The following is a 16,573-nucleotide window of genomic DNA, read 5'->3' on the forward strand; positions in this document are numbered from 1 at the left end:
GTTTACAGGGTTGTGTTGGATTAAGCCAGTTCATCAAAATGTGTGGACTGTCATGTAGGATAAGAACTTGGATCATGGGGTGTCCTTTCTTATAAAGTCTGCATTGTGGCATAACATGCGGTCCTTTTCTAGACATGTACTTGACTGCCGAGGTCAGTCGTGTGTGTGTGTGTGTGTGTGTGTGTGTGTGTGTGTGTGTGTGTGTGTGTGCTGTTGTGTGTGCTGTTGTGTATGCAGGTTTTTTTTTTTTCAAAGAGACTGCCTGTCAGTTGCTTAAAAACCCAGTCACAAACGGAATGATGTCCATTGTGTGAAACTGATGAGTCTATAGGTGAGAAGTGGAGTAACCCAAGGTGAATAAAAAATGTCAAAGATACAAGCCAAGGTAGCCAAAGCAGAATAATTTTGGAAATGCATACTGCAGTCTACCATTCAGACAGTTATTTTTAGTCATTAATGCATACTGCGTAATTCATTGTACTCCTTGGCCTTTGGCAATCCCTAATTTTACTAACCTAAGGTTCATTCAGCTTTTGTTACTGTTCTAAAGGAATCCTCAAAGCGCATTGCGTGCATGATCAATCCTTTGTGATTACATTTTAAGCGTGCGTAGTACTGTACATGAGATCATTTATTAGCTATGGCATTAGGCCCACATGTGTCATGTGTCTCACCTGTCCCCTGGCCTCTCATCTGATTGTGGCGAACTCAGCTTGCTGTATTTTAGCATCTCTTGCCATGTGCTCACGCTGCGTAGTTGGTGTTGTCTAGTTGGTCTCTAGCTCTTGCATCGGCTATTAATATTGACTGTAATATTGACTGACTAAGTTAACTGTACTCAGGCCGTGTTGCAGTTAGCATGAACATGCAAGTAGAAAGGGCATGTGAAATTAATACTTACTTGTACGTTTTAAGTCAGTTGCATGTTGTGATCGCACTACATGCATACAGTGCATGAAAAGAGCTGAAGTGGACTCAAGTCCACCTTTTCATCATCAATGCAGCGCAGGGATACAGGATGAAGTGACCATGATTGGTCAGATAAACCAGAGTTTGGCTGTCAAGTGTACTCGGGATACGGGTTGGATGCCATAGTGTCAGCATGTTCCCTTAGGACTGTTGACGTCGTGCTGTGTTTAGTCTACCGCTTATCTTGTGGAATTTGACTGTCTGTGGGATTCTGCTTTTGCACTGGGTTGCACTTTCAGTTTGGAGCACAGTTTCCCAGACAGCTTCCAAACATCTGATTCCGGACCAGAACTGATGAAATGTGCACGCTGCCGTCAAGCATCCGACCAAATTGCTCAGCGCACAGAGGACCCCTGATGGTTTTTTAAAAAAAAATTCAAGATGGCTGCAGCAAAATATGTAATTAAAAAAAAAAATGCTTATTACTAATGATACATTTCCCAAAGATCTTATTTTGTGTAACTTGTTAGTTGCACAATACTGTTAACATGGTTATACTGCAATATGTTAAATTCTGGTATGCCGTCAGATCCAATACAAGTTTTGAGACTGACGTTGTGAAATGTATTCTGCTCATTTTTATTTTCACGGATGTGATGGGACTACTCCCACCCACGGAGTTGCAAGGAATGCATTTATGATATGCTGTTTGGGACAGACTACACGTCTCTCACCACTGTCCCACCAGGGCACTATTTCATGTAGCCTGATTGTCCTGGCACGGTGATGTTTCATTTTCCGGTCAAAAAAAAACACTGAAACTCAGTGCAGTGGGGCACATAATTCCTTCAGTCACCTCACACTTGGCTTCAGCCAATAGTGCGCATCATCACTCAAAGGTGAAATACTGAAATGATGGTGACGGCCAAGATGCTGACTCTGGGGTGCAAGGCACGGTCCAGTGACAGTCCGACCAACTGAGGGTCCCAACGTGCTCCCTCGCTGGCTCTGTGCCAGCTGGTCTAGAGCACGTGGTGAACTCCTGGTTTTACCGTTTCTGTTTAGCCCACATCATAAACTACTCCAGAATACCTCTGATGTTTCAAGTTACCCGTTAGTCCAAAACAGCACAGGCGTAAGTTATTGTCTTTATCCACCAGGCTGGCTGAGAAAGGCAGTTATTGTAGCTGTGCAGTAGGCCTAGGCCTATTTGTCTGATTTTTTTTTTTTTATGTCAGTTAGCCGTGCTGAAGATGGACAGTGATTGAGTGCTTCCTGAACTGTTGTTATGTGGGAGTAGGGTAACTCTACAACCCTGCCCTAAATACAGGATGTTAATTTTAAAAGACAGGGGATTCCTAAAGAAAAGACACACATCACTGGACATCAAGTCCAAGACTTGTTACAGTCAATGCAGTTAGAGGCAGCCTCTGGTCAATGTGTTGTGGGTTTTGCGGGTTTCGCCAGAAGCAAGTGTGTGTATGTTTGTGTGTGTGTGATATCTTGGTGATCTACTTTTAATGTGACATGTCTCTAGTCAGACGCACCAGCCGGCCTTCCTCTCATGCTGAGCAGTGGCCAGGGGTCCCTAGATTGCCAAAATATTGCTGCAAAAGGCCATGGAAAAATCTGCAGGAGGTTGTCAGTTTTTGCTACCCGTGTCTTTGGCAGTCTGTGTGTGAAGTGACATTTGGGTGAGGTAATAAAAAATAATGCAGCAGAGTAAATGTTGGTGTTTTTGTTTTCCAAGATCACTTTATTGAACATTTCGCAAAACACCTGAAAACTATAAACCTGGTACTGTACATTTATGTTGCACTTTTAGAAAGCCTTCAGCCCATTTCCTTCACAAAAAACTTTCTAAAGTAATTGAATTGGATTGAAATGATGCAGCATTGCATGTTCAACCTATGTGTCATAATCCATGGTTTCAAAATGAAAGGCATGTTTAAAAGTGAGCGAAACCTATGACAACCTATACTGTTCAGATATGACATATAATGGTGGCTTGCTTGGAGCAACAACAAAAAACAGGCCTGTGGACGCCTTATCTTTTTTGAGTTTAATATACCTTACTTTATCCCTCCCCCTTTTAAGTTTAAAAACTCAAAAAGCATGCTCATTCTTCTCCACGCTATACTGTGCTGCACAGGTGGCTGAGTTTTTGTGGAGTCATGGCTTAGTCATGTTTAACTGACTCAAAATGGGCCGTCTATCTATCACATTAGTGATGCGTACCCAACCCAACATGACTTTCATAAAAGACGGCACACTCAAATTTAATGGGTTTTGGTGAAGTGCTTCTCATCACAAATACCTAGGCTACCCATGCACAATATTGAACTGCTCTCTGTATATAACCAGTCCATCTTTTATCATTGTGTGTGTTGTTGAGACTTATGAACACTTGGTTGGCACTTGGTTTCTCGAAGTGTTTGTGCGTGCGTGCGTGCATGCGTGCGTGTGTGTGTGTGTGACGGTGGTGGCTTTGCACTTGTAACGAAGTGACCATGCCGTCTTATTTCCTGAGAAAGAAAATTGTCTTATTGCTTCTTGGAAAGTTAAGCTCTTATCAGCATTAGTTTGTTACCTGCTTTGGCTAAATACTTTTTTGCTTCTGGTAGAATAGAGCTTGAAAGTCTCGCCCCTTAGTTCCGCATTTCACGGGACCTAAGCTGACCATCTAACAACATGGTAGCGAGTAAATATCTTCTGATCTCTGTCATTATATGCACTGGGCTACAAGTATGCTGTTTAAGAGACTAGATAAAGATTATTCATGCAGAAGTATCAATGTTTTGTTCCGAGGCCGTCTGCATGAAAAATGTGAAGAAACACAGCTTTCTAAAAAGTTTGGGGGTTCGTACGAAAAATTAAACAAAAATATCAGAAACAACATATTTGGAGCTTGTGGCACAACTCGAAAGGGATCGAAATATCATTTTAATATCGCCATTGGATTACATGCTACGCTTTTCGGCTAAAAACGCCATTGAGGTCCCATGAAATCGGGGGAAGTGACGTCACTTTCAAGCTCTATGGCTCTGTTCACCCCTTCTGGCCTCAGGAGCTTTATCAGAGTGATCACGTAGGGGTTAACGTTCGGCGAGAAGGTCGCTACCGTGGAATAGCAGCACGACAGAGAGAATCTTAAGACCCCGACGCGGAGCGTCTGAAGTGCTGCTATTCCACAAAGCGACCGACTCGCCGAAAGTTAACCCGCTTATTATATGGATATACTTAAATGATTCACACATGGCGGGGACATTTCTTTAGGCCTATTTAATGTTAAGATTGTTGCTGCGCAAAACAAAACAGTGCCGTTGTGGAACACCGCTAGGCAACAGCTAGGTAGCCAGGACAACAGGTGTTGTCTATCACAGCAGCTGACTAGAGTCTTGTTGAAAAGTCGCTTTAGCAGTGAAAAGTCTTGTTGCCATTGACAGCGGTCTGTTATAGACCAACCCGTCCGTTATCGAAAAATAACAGACGTGCGAACGTTGGGGACCCCCTTGAAATGAATGGAGCATTCGACCGATGACGTCACACCATATAATAACACCAGATACAGCGCTGTATGTTTAGCTTTTTCACTAGGAGCACAGGTGCAAGATGTCAGCAATGTATACAATGAGGTGGAAACAACACCATACACTTTTTTTCATTTAGCCGCGTATCATCTTTAAAAGAGGCAATGCCATTATAACTACACCTTAGAAAAGTTCACGGGCGGTTTTACAACCATTAACCTGTCCGATTCAACTCTATTTGTCCACAGAATGATGATTGCTGATTAATGTTCAAGATTAAGCTATTGCTATTACTGTGCGCTGCCATTGATGTGTTGACATCAACATTTTCAATGGGACGAAGTCGGTTTACTTCGATGAAACCCCAGGTCGCGACTTAAACATTCCGCATCAACAGGCGCTCCAATGCTTTTCAGCAAGTAGGAGGTCAGAAATATCCCATCTCCCACTGTTTGGGAATGCGCCATTAGGCTGAGTTTACATTAATTTATTTCACCATATCATCTTGTCGGCGTCTCACTAACTATAAACGTTTACAAATAAAAGTTTTTGTCCTCTCAATAAAAAGCTGCTCTGTTTTAAGTTACATAAAGAAAAACGCTGATAGGCTGATTGGCTAGTCTGTGCTAGCTGAAGTGAAACACCCCTGTTTTATTATCTTCTCAGCACTCAAGTCACATGACCGATGTTACCAACCCAACGAATCAGAGAGGAGCATGTCGTAGTGGTGTTGTCCAACCAGGACTAGTAGCTAGAGCTCAGCACTGCGTGTCCTCGTTTCTCAGTGCTAAATCATCACCCCATGCGAACACTTTCGTGGGCTTCGGCGTCTTTGAATCCTTCCACATATGAAGTCGTATTCCAGTATTTTAATGTAATAGACAGTGCATTTGCGATAGAAACCATATAGAAACAGATTAATATAAAGTAGATCTTAAACACTCCTGAACGGTAGGCTTGAACCAACCTATCCAGAATTGTAGGGATTTCTGCATAGGTATTGTTCCCTTGTAGAAGCTTGTGATTCTTCTCTAGGCACTCTTTTTGTGTGTGTGTGTGTGCGTATGTGTGTGTGCGCGTGCGTGTGCGCGTGCGTGCAGACACATGGAATGGGTAAGTACCTGCTACCCTACATTCCCAAGACAAGTGCTTAATTATGGAAGATGCTTAGCCTACTTGTTCATAGATGGAACTTGTTCTGGATTAGAGCTGGGCGGTTTACGGTTTAAAAACCGTGATCTCGGTTTCACCTACACAAGGTTCTCTTTTTGATGAGAGACGGTTTTGTTGTTGTTGTTCATACTAGGCTATGTGCGTGAACTTCATACTTACTGTCACACTTCATTTCAACTCCAAGTCCACTGTTGCTTTTCTACTAGGAAATGTCACAATTTAAGATGTTGATTGAAGCAATACAAATAATTGGTTAATCGCGCTAAAGAAGCTGGTGAGAGTGAAGCATAGCCTAATGAAGAACCCACATGGCATGGATGAATCACTTAAATCAACTTAGCTTACATTTGATCTCACAAAGTTAAATAAAAGGCTACTCTAATAGGCTACAACAGTTCTCAGATCCTTAACTGTATTTCATTACCATCCCAACTGCGTGTGCAGGACTGCTGTTAAGGCTGCGTATGAGTTTTGCCATTGAGGCTAAATTAGCTTAGCTTGCAAAATGCAATGGGCAGACAAGATACATTGCTACATTGCTGTTTGAAATGATTTGGGAGCAAAATAGGAGCGAAATACATCGCCATATGACACAAACTGCCTGACAAAATACATTCTACGTTATATTTGGCCTTTAATTCAAAGAAAATATTCACACAATGTCAAGTAAATCCGTTTGTTTTCGTGCCTCTTCAGTCTGTTCCGTTTCTGTCCCACTGCGTTTACTCGCGCTGCGCAAGGCAACATGCGGTCATAGTGATCCATGTTGCCAGGTGTACAACGAGAACTAAGCAAGTAGTGTTGCCAGGTGTAGAACAAATATGCAGTTTTGGGCTGTCTTGGGAAAAAAAAGCCAAAAACAGCTGCTTATAATTTATTAACCCTTTTTACTTGAAAGGGAACTTAAAGTCTTGGGTAGGGAAATATAAACTATAAAATATAAAAATATTGAAATGAAAGTGATAAAATAGAAATGGAGATTAATTTAAATTCATGATTGTATCTCATTTTTAAATTTAATTTAAGTTTTTTTTCGTCCGAAAGATTGAGATTTGGGGGGAAATCGCCGCTTATCAAAAAACCGTGCAGAAAACCGTGATGTCAATTTTCATCAAGAAAACCGTGATGCTCATTTTTTCCAAAACCGCCCAGCCCTATTCTGGATACATACATTCTGGTTAAATAGATTTCAGTGTTGGACATATTTTTTGAATGGAAGATATGCCATTTGTTTTTTGACGGCACCATAAGCTTAAATGTGTTCTTTTTTCCTACCCCATGCACACTGCGTTCCTCCCACTTGAAATCTGTCAAGTACTCTACTTAATTACTTTTCGAAAGTCGGGAAAAAAACCGACATTACGCCTGAATTGCCTGTAACCGTTTTGATTAGCTGTTCAAAAAAGTGCTGGACCCCACATGCTCTTGTTGTCTTTACAGAAGTGTGTACTGTTGAATGCCTAGTTGTAAGTCCACTGATGGTGAAGTGAATGGACAGAGTTTCAAGCACGAGCCAGCCAAGTGGCCACTAGGTTGTTTGAATGGTGGTTCTGAATGACAGTGCTTTGGCAGTGTGGTCAAATTGGGAGTTGATTAATTAGGCCTTACCTATTTTTTTGATCAACTCTCTACAACTCTACATTGGAGAGGATTGGTTTGGAATTTCATTGATGAGAGTAGGAAACCCAATATAGGCCAGTCAGTCTAGCGTTTGACGCAGGACAAATTGCAATAGTAATCATTCCAAGTTTTTTGTAATCCCTTGGTATGTCTAAATAACATATTACAAATCTACAGCTTTATATTTAGTGGAACATACTTTTTTTCAAGGTCAAAGTTGGAGATTTCCCATTCATTTTCCCATAGGGAGACAATATAGGAGATATTTGGGGAATAGGCTAAAATTATAAACAATGAGATCAATTTGAAACTTTCACAGTAATTTACTCAAGCAAAGACAAATATTTTTTGTATTGCAAGTTGTCTGAAATATGATGATTGAATATGCAAATGAGATCACATCATCTTAAATATGTGATAAATTATGCAACAACGGGCAAAGCATAACACAATTGCAAAAGTATTGATTCATGCTTTTTATTGATACTTCATCCATCCTACATCACATGAAAAATCTACCTTCATCACTTTCGTGGAACATACTTTTTTGATGGTCTGAAGTAGCACATTCCCAAATGCATTTTGCCATTCAGTGGGTAAAATCAGATACTTTTGACCATGGGGAAAGTATGTTCCACTGAATTGATGAAAGTAGATTTTTAATATGTGATGCAGAAGGGTTGAAGGATCAATATAATGTATGAACCATTACTATTGCAATTTGTTTTAAACGTATGCTTGGTCTGTTGCCACAGATTTATCACATATTTCAGTATATGACCTTATTTGCATATTTCATTATCATATTTCAGAAAACTTGCAATACAAAACTTGCAATACAAAGTTTGTCTGAATGTGAGTGAAAGTTTCAAATGAATATGTCGTAGTTTAACATTTTACCCTATTCACCTTGTATCTCCTATATTGTCTCCCAATGGAGAAATGAATGGGAAAGCTGCCAACTTTGACCTTGAAATAAAGTATGTTCCACTAAATATAAACGTGTAGATTTTTGATATGTGATACAAGGGGGTTTAAGGATCACGTATAAGTAGAAACCATTTCTATTGCAATTTATCCCGGGTTTGGGCCTTTTTAGAGCTAAATTTACTGGCCTAATAGGCCTTTGCTGCTATTTTCTATAGGCTGTCTTTTTTCTGGTGGTTATCGACTTCTGATGGTTAATGGTCTTCTGAGGATTTTTAATGAATCATTTTTAAAAATTCTATTGCGTTTGATACAGATAAGTTGTGAAATGCAGTTCACAACTAGCTCAGTGCCTCTCAACCTTTTTTGAATAAATGACCCATTGACCTCATAATTCTGTATATTCCTCCCTTATTGTAATAAAATAAATAAAATGGATTATGGCCCCCTGTTTGCAATTGAGTAGCCCCCCCTCCCCCCAAACTGTCTCCTTCCTAATGTCCTCAGGGGGCTCCCTAATACCCCTTGGGGGGCTGTAGAGCCCCCGTTTAGAAACTCTGAACTAGTGCTAGCTGTAGTGAATGGGTTTACCCGGGGCTTCCAGACGTACAGAGGTTTAGACTTAACCTTTTGCCCCTGTGGGCCCCTAACACTATACAGTGATTTGGTGCTTCTCAGCACATTAATCTGTTTACCAGTAGACTGGTTGCCACAAATCTGTTTTCCTTGTTAAACCCCCTAAATAGCATTTGGCAAGAAGGCAAAAGGCTGACACGAGAACCCCACCTTGTACCGTTATTTAGTTGGTTCTTGTACAATAGATACCCCGCTCCCTCACATATGAACACACACACCTTGTTCCTTTGTACAATAGACACCACCACCCCCCCCACACACACACACACGCACACTAAGGGTGGGCGATACATACCGTCTGCAAAATTATCGTAAATGTTGTTTTGACAATGACTAATTTTGCAATATCGAGATATTATGAAGTCGCTAAAATCAACAAAATCGCTGTGACAGGACTCATTCAGACAGTGACGACAGCCAAGCCTTTCAGCCAATAGTAATGTCGTTGTGAACTGGAGAATAAAGTCTGTGAACCAATGAGCAGACAGCGCTGAGGGGGGCGGGCTGCAGTGTTTTGCCAGACAGGGAGAGAGAGATTTCCGTGTCACTCGTGCACAGCACTGCTGCTGCTGGGCAGTGGAGGAAGTTGTTGTTATCCAAATGGTGGATTTACATGAGGAATTCAACCATTAAACCAGCCATTGCATGATGCTGATGGTGTTTTGGAACTATGTGCTATAATCAGCAACTTTCTGTGATTATGGAAAGCCAAATAGTTAGGAAGAGAAATAGCTTTGTCTCTGGTCTGAGAAATTGCGTTAGCATGCTAGTTAGCGAACTAGGCTAAGCAATGTTCTCTACAAGTAGAGTGGCTGTTACTCACTACTCAAACACCCACCTGCATGTATAGGTAGCATAACTGCTTAGGTGGACAAGTACTGTTAAGTTAGACTGGTGCAGTGAGTTAAATTACAATGTGTGAAATTCAACACACAATTTGCAGCTGTCCTAGTTTCCTATCCATGCACTGTTTCCAGTCAAAAATGGCTGTCATCTAACAGAATCATAAGCAATGCATTATAAAACTATTTTTTATTTACATGGATATGTTTTCATGCTAAGTGATGAAGTATTACTTTACAGACCAGAGCTATGCATGTTATTACCTTCAAAAGCTCTTCAGCTCAGCATTTCTCCCAACTCTCTGTCCCTCCCCAGTTACAACACAAATGAAGCACTTCTACCTCCAGTGCAGAATTGAAATTAGTCTGGAATCATGCAAAAATAATCGACAGCATAAATGTGTAGCTTTGTTATACTGCCATGCTTTGTGATGTAGCCTAGTGTAGACATGCCATCATTTATGCAGATCTCTTGTTAACATGCAGTTTAGGCTACATAGGCCAACTAATGTTCTCACCCTGCCCTGCCAAATTTCCATATTACGGTACAATTCAAACGCATTGATTACCCCCCCCCCTCCTGAAATAGGCCCTACTGTTTTTTTTGCCCATATCGCCCACCCCTAACACACACACACTATCTTCTCTCACACATATATATACACACACACACACACACACACACACACACACACACACACACACACACACACACACACACACACACACACACACACACACACACACCTCCCCTTTCACAGAGGCTCAAGGCATGTCGACTGCTGCGGCTTCCCTAGCGGTCCCCTTTTCTGACTGTGGAGTTAATCCAATAAGCCCTGCCGGCCCTCCGTGCGCTCACTTTTGAAGGCCGCCACTAAATTATGCCAGACAATGGACCGAGTGCCGCTGGCCACGCTTTTAGCACAGGAAAACACACCCCTCTTGCCTGACTTTTGGCCCCGGCCTTCTGTCAGCTTTTTGGGGCTTTCTAACAGATCGCCTGCACACGCCACATGGCGTGCAGCCACCTACACACACACACACACACACACTTTCTCTCCCCCCTTACTTACACTCTCCCAAAAACTGCACCCACCTCAGGCCATCTGTCACCTCAAACAGTGGCTTGCTGCTGTCCAATCCCCCCCCCTGCATTGTGACAACACACCCCACCCACCTACCCCCTCCCCATTATTCTAGCTGTCCACAGGGTGCGTTTTTAGGAGGCTTAGGGTCTGTATCCGGAAGAAAAGCTTCATAGAGGAACGTGTTGATGGCCATTCACTACTGAAATTGATGGTGGAGCTTAAGTTTATTTGTTGCATAATGTTTGTTACATTTAGTGTTTCGGCTGCTCATTGGTGATCTTCAAGCACAGGTCACTGCCAATAAGATGCAGAATAAGTCTGTTGAAAAAGTGCAAGTCCGTCGGAAGTACAAAAAAGGTTATGCATTTTAGACCGCAATGAAAGTCTGTAAAAGTTTAAATATAGCTGAAATAATGAGCACTTGAACACGTACGAGGTCTCTCCTTAAACCATAAACTCAGCTTTCTTAAAGCATTTCTTCCCAATTAGCGCAGAAACTTTTTTTTGCCAAGTTCACCAAAAAGACGTTTGGGCTTTGAAACCCAGTCCTTTCTGACTCCTTTGTTATGCCTGAGTTCTGTTCATCACATTACCTTTGGGGTTGCACCAAAGCATTGCAAGAGCATAAATCCCAGACGCTGGTAACAGCAGCAGCGAGTGTTTGCTGTTGGGCAGGCAGCCTGGCTGTGCTCAGCAGTAGCCCAAGTCTGCGATGTGTGCTTTGCTGGCTCACACCCCACCCTAGGGCTGCACGACTATGAAAAAAATGATAATCACCATTATTTAGGGCAAAATTGGAATCACGATTATTAATCATGATTATTTATTGTATTTTTTTGTAGAATTTGATTGAAAATTCTAACAAAATGAAATCTAACCAACAATGAATTACGGAAGGGATAAGCTAAATAAAAAAGAATTGTAATAATTATTTTAAAGGCAATAACATGAAACTCAGGTGGACAGATTTCTGGCCAGAAACACCAGCCTGTCAGTGTTTTTTGGCTTCATGTACAGTCAAAGGCAGGTAACTAATTGCCACAATTAAATCATGATTCCGATATCACGTTTTTCTAATGTTTTCAATTAATTGCGCAGCCCAACCCCACCCCACGCCCCTGTTTCCCTGCAGAGCTCTGGAGAGGATTGAGGGCCATCATCAAGCCCTGGAAAGGCTCATCCTCTACACGTGTGTTTTGTTTATGTTGCAACAAAGCGTAGCCTGCTCTGTATTGCAAGTGCATGTCCACAACCTAACTTGACGTGGCTCCCTTTCAACTGATTGGTTACGTGCGGCGCTGTTTAGATATGATTGGCTATTCGCGGGTCTGTGAAAACGGTGATGTTTTTTGTTTTGTGTTTTTGAATGCGCATCGAATGTCTAATTTATAATCATAGAAAAATTTGACCTCGCGATTAAAATTGAAATCGAAAAAGCGTCCAGACCTAATTCTAAAGCAACATGAGGGATATTTAGGGTTTTATAGGCTGAGGGCAACTTTTCTTTAAAATGACTTAGTCAGTAGGCTTTTTTTTGCAGGGGCTTTAGACATCAATGGGTTAAGGCCCCTTAATTGCAGGTGTTTGAAAGGCCATACACTTCTCCTGGGCATTTTGCAGCCTTTTATTTTCCCCTTCTTCCTTCTACGTACACGTACACCCTGCGGTCTATTCTCATCTAATGGCAGCTCATTAGCCAGTCACAATTCTAACCTCCTCCCACATATGCCATGCTAAGCAGTATGGTGTCTGTGTCTGTGGCGTCTGCAGGTTGAAAAGCCTGGAGGTACGAATGGCTGGGGCTCATTCACCCATGTCGTCCCAGAAGAGAAGAGATCCCTTCTGTAACATGCTCTTTTTTCATTGGGCTTGATGTTTATTTGCCGCAGTGAGTTATTTGGAACGTCTTGAAATCATGGAATGTAGTCCACTCCTACTCTAAAAGGACAAATTTGACCCATTTAGGGCCCTATGATTTCCGCGATACGGAAAACACGGACAGAATCACGGAATGTGGACATTAAAACGGAATTTAGTTACAAACGCGGAAATGCGCAGAATTTGCACATTTCTTATGATAATATTAAAAATCCATTATTTGCATCATCATTTATCGTATTGCGTCATCAGTCCAAAGATATGTCAACCACAAAATGTGGTCACAATATTATATGTGGCCCACGCGAGGTGATGCGCCAAATTTCTATGCGACATAGATCCATGATCCATGTCAGTGCATGGCGCATGAACGCATCTGTCTCCCATGCTTCATTTCCGATTTGTCTCCCGTCATAACACTGGCCCCTCAGTGCAGTGAAGAAATCTAAAACTCAACATGTCAAAAGTAGGCAAAGTTTGCCTAGTAAACAGGTCAGGAATAATCGCGTTTGTTCTGTCTGTCTGTTGGACACATGCGATGCGACAGAAAGGACGGACGGCTGGCTCTCCACTAAGATTTAATAAACAATGAAATCATCTAGGGATGCACGATGTATTGGCCATATGTATCGGTATCGGCCGATATCGGCCGATATTCAACACATCGGACATCGGTCTGATGGGTAAAACTGGGCCGATGTTAACGCCGATGTTTTTTTTTTATATGTGACGGTTCTAAAAGAATGGACTTGACGATGACTTTCACTGTTTGTCTTCTATTTTGTCTCTATTTTTTATCTAATTATCACAGGGAGTTAAAAAGTGTTTTTGGAAATAAGACGACATTCAAAAATTATGTTTGTTTGCATCATTGTCATCTCTTTTTTTTTAAAAAGAAAGAAAAACATCGGTATCGGTTAATATCGGTCATCGGCCAAAACCGCAATATCATAATCGGATATCGGTATCGGCCGAAATTTTTGACATCGTGCATCCCTAAAATCATCCCATGCGAGTCATGAATTTGGAGTGTGTTACAACGGATGTGACCGTTGAAAAATAAAAACTGATCAGGCAATGCTTCGATCATGTGTTGTTAACTTTGTTGGCCATGAAGCATAGTGACCAAAGCTTTGAAAAGGGTCAAGAAATCCTCAGATGAAAAGGTCCGTCTTCGAAAACATGTGTTCATGTTAAACGATAGACGGTAGCTTTGCAAGGCAATTTAATGCCTGCATTTAACTTGACCAAACATAACTGTAATGTAGCTGCACGTTGCAATAAAACCAAACTTATTCGAGAGAAACTAATGCAGCCCCAGGCCAGCCCGACTTCAGCGCAGCAGAGGTGAAGAGGCGAAAATAAGCTCCAAAATGTAAAAAAATCCGATATGGCAAAAAATTAATCCGAAAAAACGGAATTTGAGAAAAAATAAAACGGAATTTGAGAAAAATTAAAACGGATTTCATAGGGCCCTACCCATTCAGAGAGGTAGTGTATTCTATCGGAAGCTTTTAAGGTATTTAATTTCCAGATTCTCCAGCAGCGTTTTCAGCTTAGCATCAGCATGGTTATTGCTGAGGTTCTCACTGCAGCACGAAATGGCCTGACTTTGTGTATCAATTACATTGTGTTACACTTGGCTGATGATTTTTTTATGCAAAGCGCCTTACAGATATTACAGGGTATTGGTTGCAACCCTTTGGAACAATGTGAGGTTAAGTGCCTTGCTCAAGTGCACTTCAGCCGTGGATGGAGGTGAAGCAGGCTTTTAGCTAGAGGGACCTCTGGGCGTCTTTTCGACGCCCTATTTTGGAAATAACAAAAAATTGGACGCCCTACTTTTTTATTAGGACTCCCTAAAGACGTCCTATTTTTTCCACTTTGTCCGCGTTAACCATGCTGATGTTCAAAATTCGCCGAGTCCGAGCTTTCCCACGATGGACGATTTTTATTTACACCGCCATTTTGGAAGTTTTAGAAGATAAAATATAAAATACACCTAACCGGCTAGCGTTGTAACGAGTGCCTTCCAGCATGTTTCAGTGTAAAATTCCACCGCGTTTCAAAACACGCATTTCGTAGCGTCATTAATTTATCAACTTCCATCTGTTTAGCGATCTCTAATGAGTAACAAACATCTCTTGCAGACTGGCTGTTTCAATTCATAGACGTTTATTTGGTTAGAAATACTGTGTAAAACATTTCTGTAACATTTAACAGACCAGGTCACCGGCATGCTGCCACTTCCTCGTTCAGCAACAAGTGAATGTTCCAATCTGAGAAATAGAGGGGGTGTCCGCCGTTTGGCGGACCAAACCATTTTGAGCAGGGGTGTTTTTACTGGTGGGATTCTTTGTAATGTATTTTATAATATGAAAATAAGAAAATGGTTTTACTTGTCTATGTGTTTTGTTTGCATTTCTTTGGTTTGTTATTTTGGGCTTTTGTTTGTTATTTAGTTGCACACATGCCTCCCCCCAGTCCAGCCTACCTATGGTACAAAAATGTTTTAAAAAAGGCAAAAACACTTGGTTGTATTGGTCAAAATTTGCTCCTCAAATTGCAGGAAATTGCGTTTGAGAGCATTAGAAGTGTAAAAATTTTGCGGGGGAGAATACCCCAAGATCGCCCTAAAACACTTGTGCCTGGGGGTCGAGGCGTCGCGGGTGCCCCAGGTCGCGGGTGGCGTGCGGCAAAGCCCAAATGACAGGTTAAAAAAAGTTAGACACCCTAAAAAAAAATCCTGCCTAAAAGCCTGAGGTGAAGGGATGGGTAAGGGCGGGTTTCAAACCTGCAACCCTGTGATGATCAGTCCAACTCCAAAACCATTACACTTATGACTGTTTATTATTGTCATCGGATCAGAGGTGCACATGTTCCTCGTCACAGCACTCTGGACATTATGGCTCCGCTGACGGGTGACAAGAGTTTGAAATACTGGAGGCGGATCAGAGTGCAGCAGCTCTTTCGTGGAAACATGGGCAGAGGAGTAGAGTTCTCGTTGCCCCTTGAGCTTTCCTTTCGCCTCGTGTATGCTTTCTCTCGTGTGTGTGTGTGTGAGTGTGTGTGTGTGTGTGTGTGTGTGTGTGGGGGGGGGGGGGGGGTTTTCTTACCCACTCGCATAACTTTTTCTCTCCATGACAGGGCTCCAGAGTGCGACCAATTTGGTCGCACATGCGCCCATTTTTTTCCATAGTGCGCCTAAAAAATATTTTTAGGCGCACCGGTGCGACCAGCCATCAGTAGAACAAAATTAATTGCCAATGCTAAACACCCATTTTAATGGCCATACAATTAATAGTCATTCTGCAGTAGGCCTACTGTAACTGGCCCATCACACAATAAAACGTGTCAATGCGTCATTCAACTCCGCTGAACTATCCTTCTCCCCCTTCCTCTCGCTGAGGCAGCCCGACGTTTCAGAATAAAATGTTCGACTTCGCTAAACTATCCGAGTTCACGTGTGCTCGCGAGTTTGTGTTCTCAACCAGGGGAGTTTTGAAACGGACGAGAGGGTTACAATCACGGGGAAAAAACGAGATGGCTTGAGGATATATTAAACATCGGCCACTGATCACATAAACGCAGACGGGTGCGCGGATAATAATGGTCCGCTTCAGCCGCGTGCAGAGCTGGCCATTCAACAGGTGACACGCTGTCGGGACTTCTATGAGAGTTATTTGATAGCGACTCCAAACTGCCTATCTGTTGGCAAGGCATCGTTCATGCACATTGAGACAGCACGAGGGAGTGAGCGCACACAATTGTGCTGTCCTGTCGTAGTGCTAGCTAAGATACCAATCATCATGCAAAGGAGAGCGCTAAAAAATGAGGAAATACAAAACCCAATTCACCTCGGATACCACTGTAAACACAATGGTCCGTTTCAACCGCGTGGAGAGCTGGCCAAACAACAGGTGACAGGCTAGTCTCTCGGGACTTCAGTGAGAGTTTTTTGATAGCGACT

At 42.1% G+C, this 16,573-nt stretch overlaps 1 protein-coding gene across 1 annotated transcript in view; it reads left to right on the forward strand.

Moving 5' to 3' along the window:
* The window catches only part of crebbpa (CREB binding protein a), an 89,202-nt gene that overhangs the window by 1,897 nt on the left and 70,732 nt on the right, over positions 1-16,573 (forward strand). The gene's annotated exons all lie outside the window — the stretch shown is intronic.

Source organism: Engraulis encrasicolus, chromosome 1 (genome assembly GCF_034702125.1).
Source record: "Engraulis encrasicolus isolate BLACKSEA-1 chromosome 1, IST_EnEncr_1.0, whole genome shotgun sequence".
In the NCBI taxonomy this organism is placed as follows: Eukaryota; Metazoa; Chordata; class Actinopteri; order Clupeiformes; family Engraulidae; genus Engraulis; species Engraulis encrasicolus.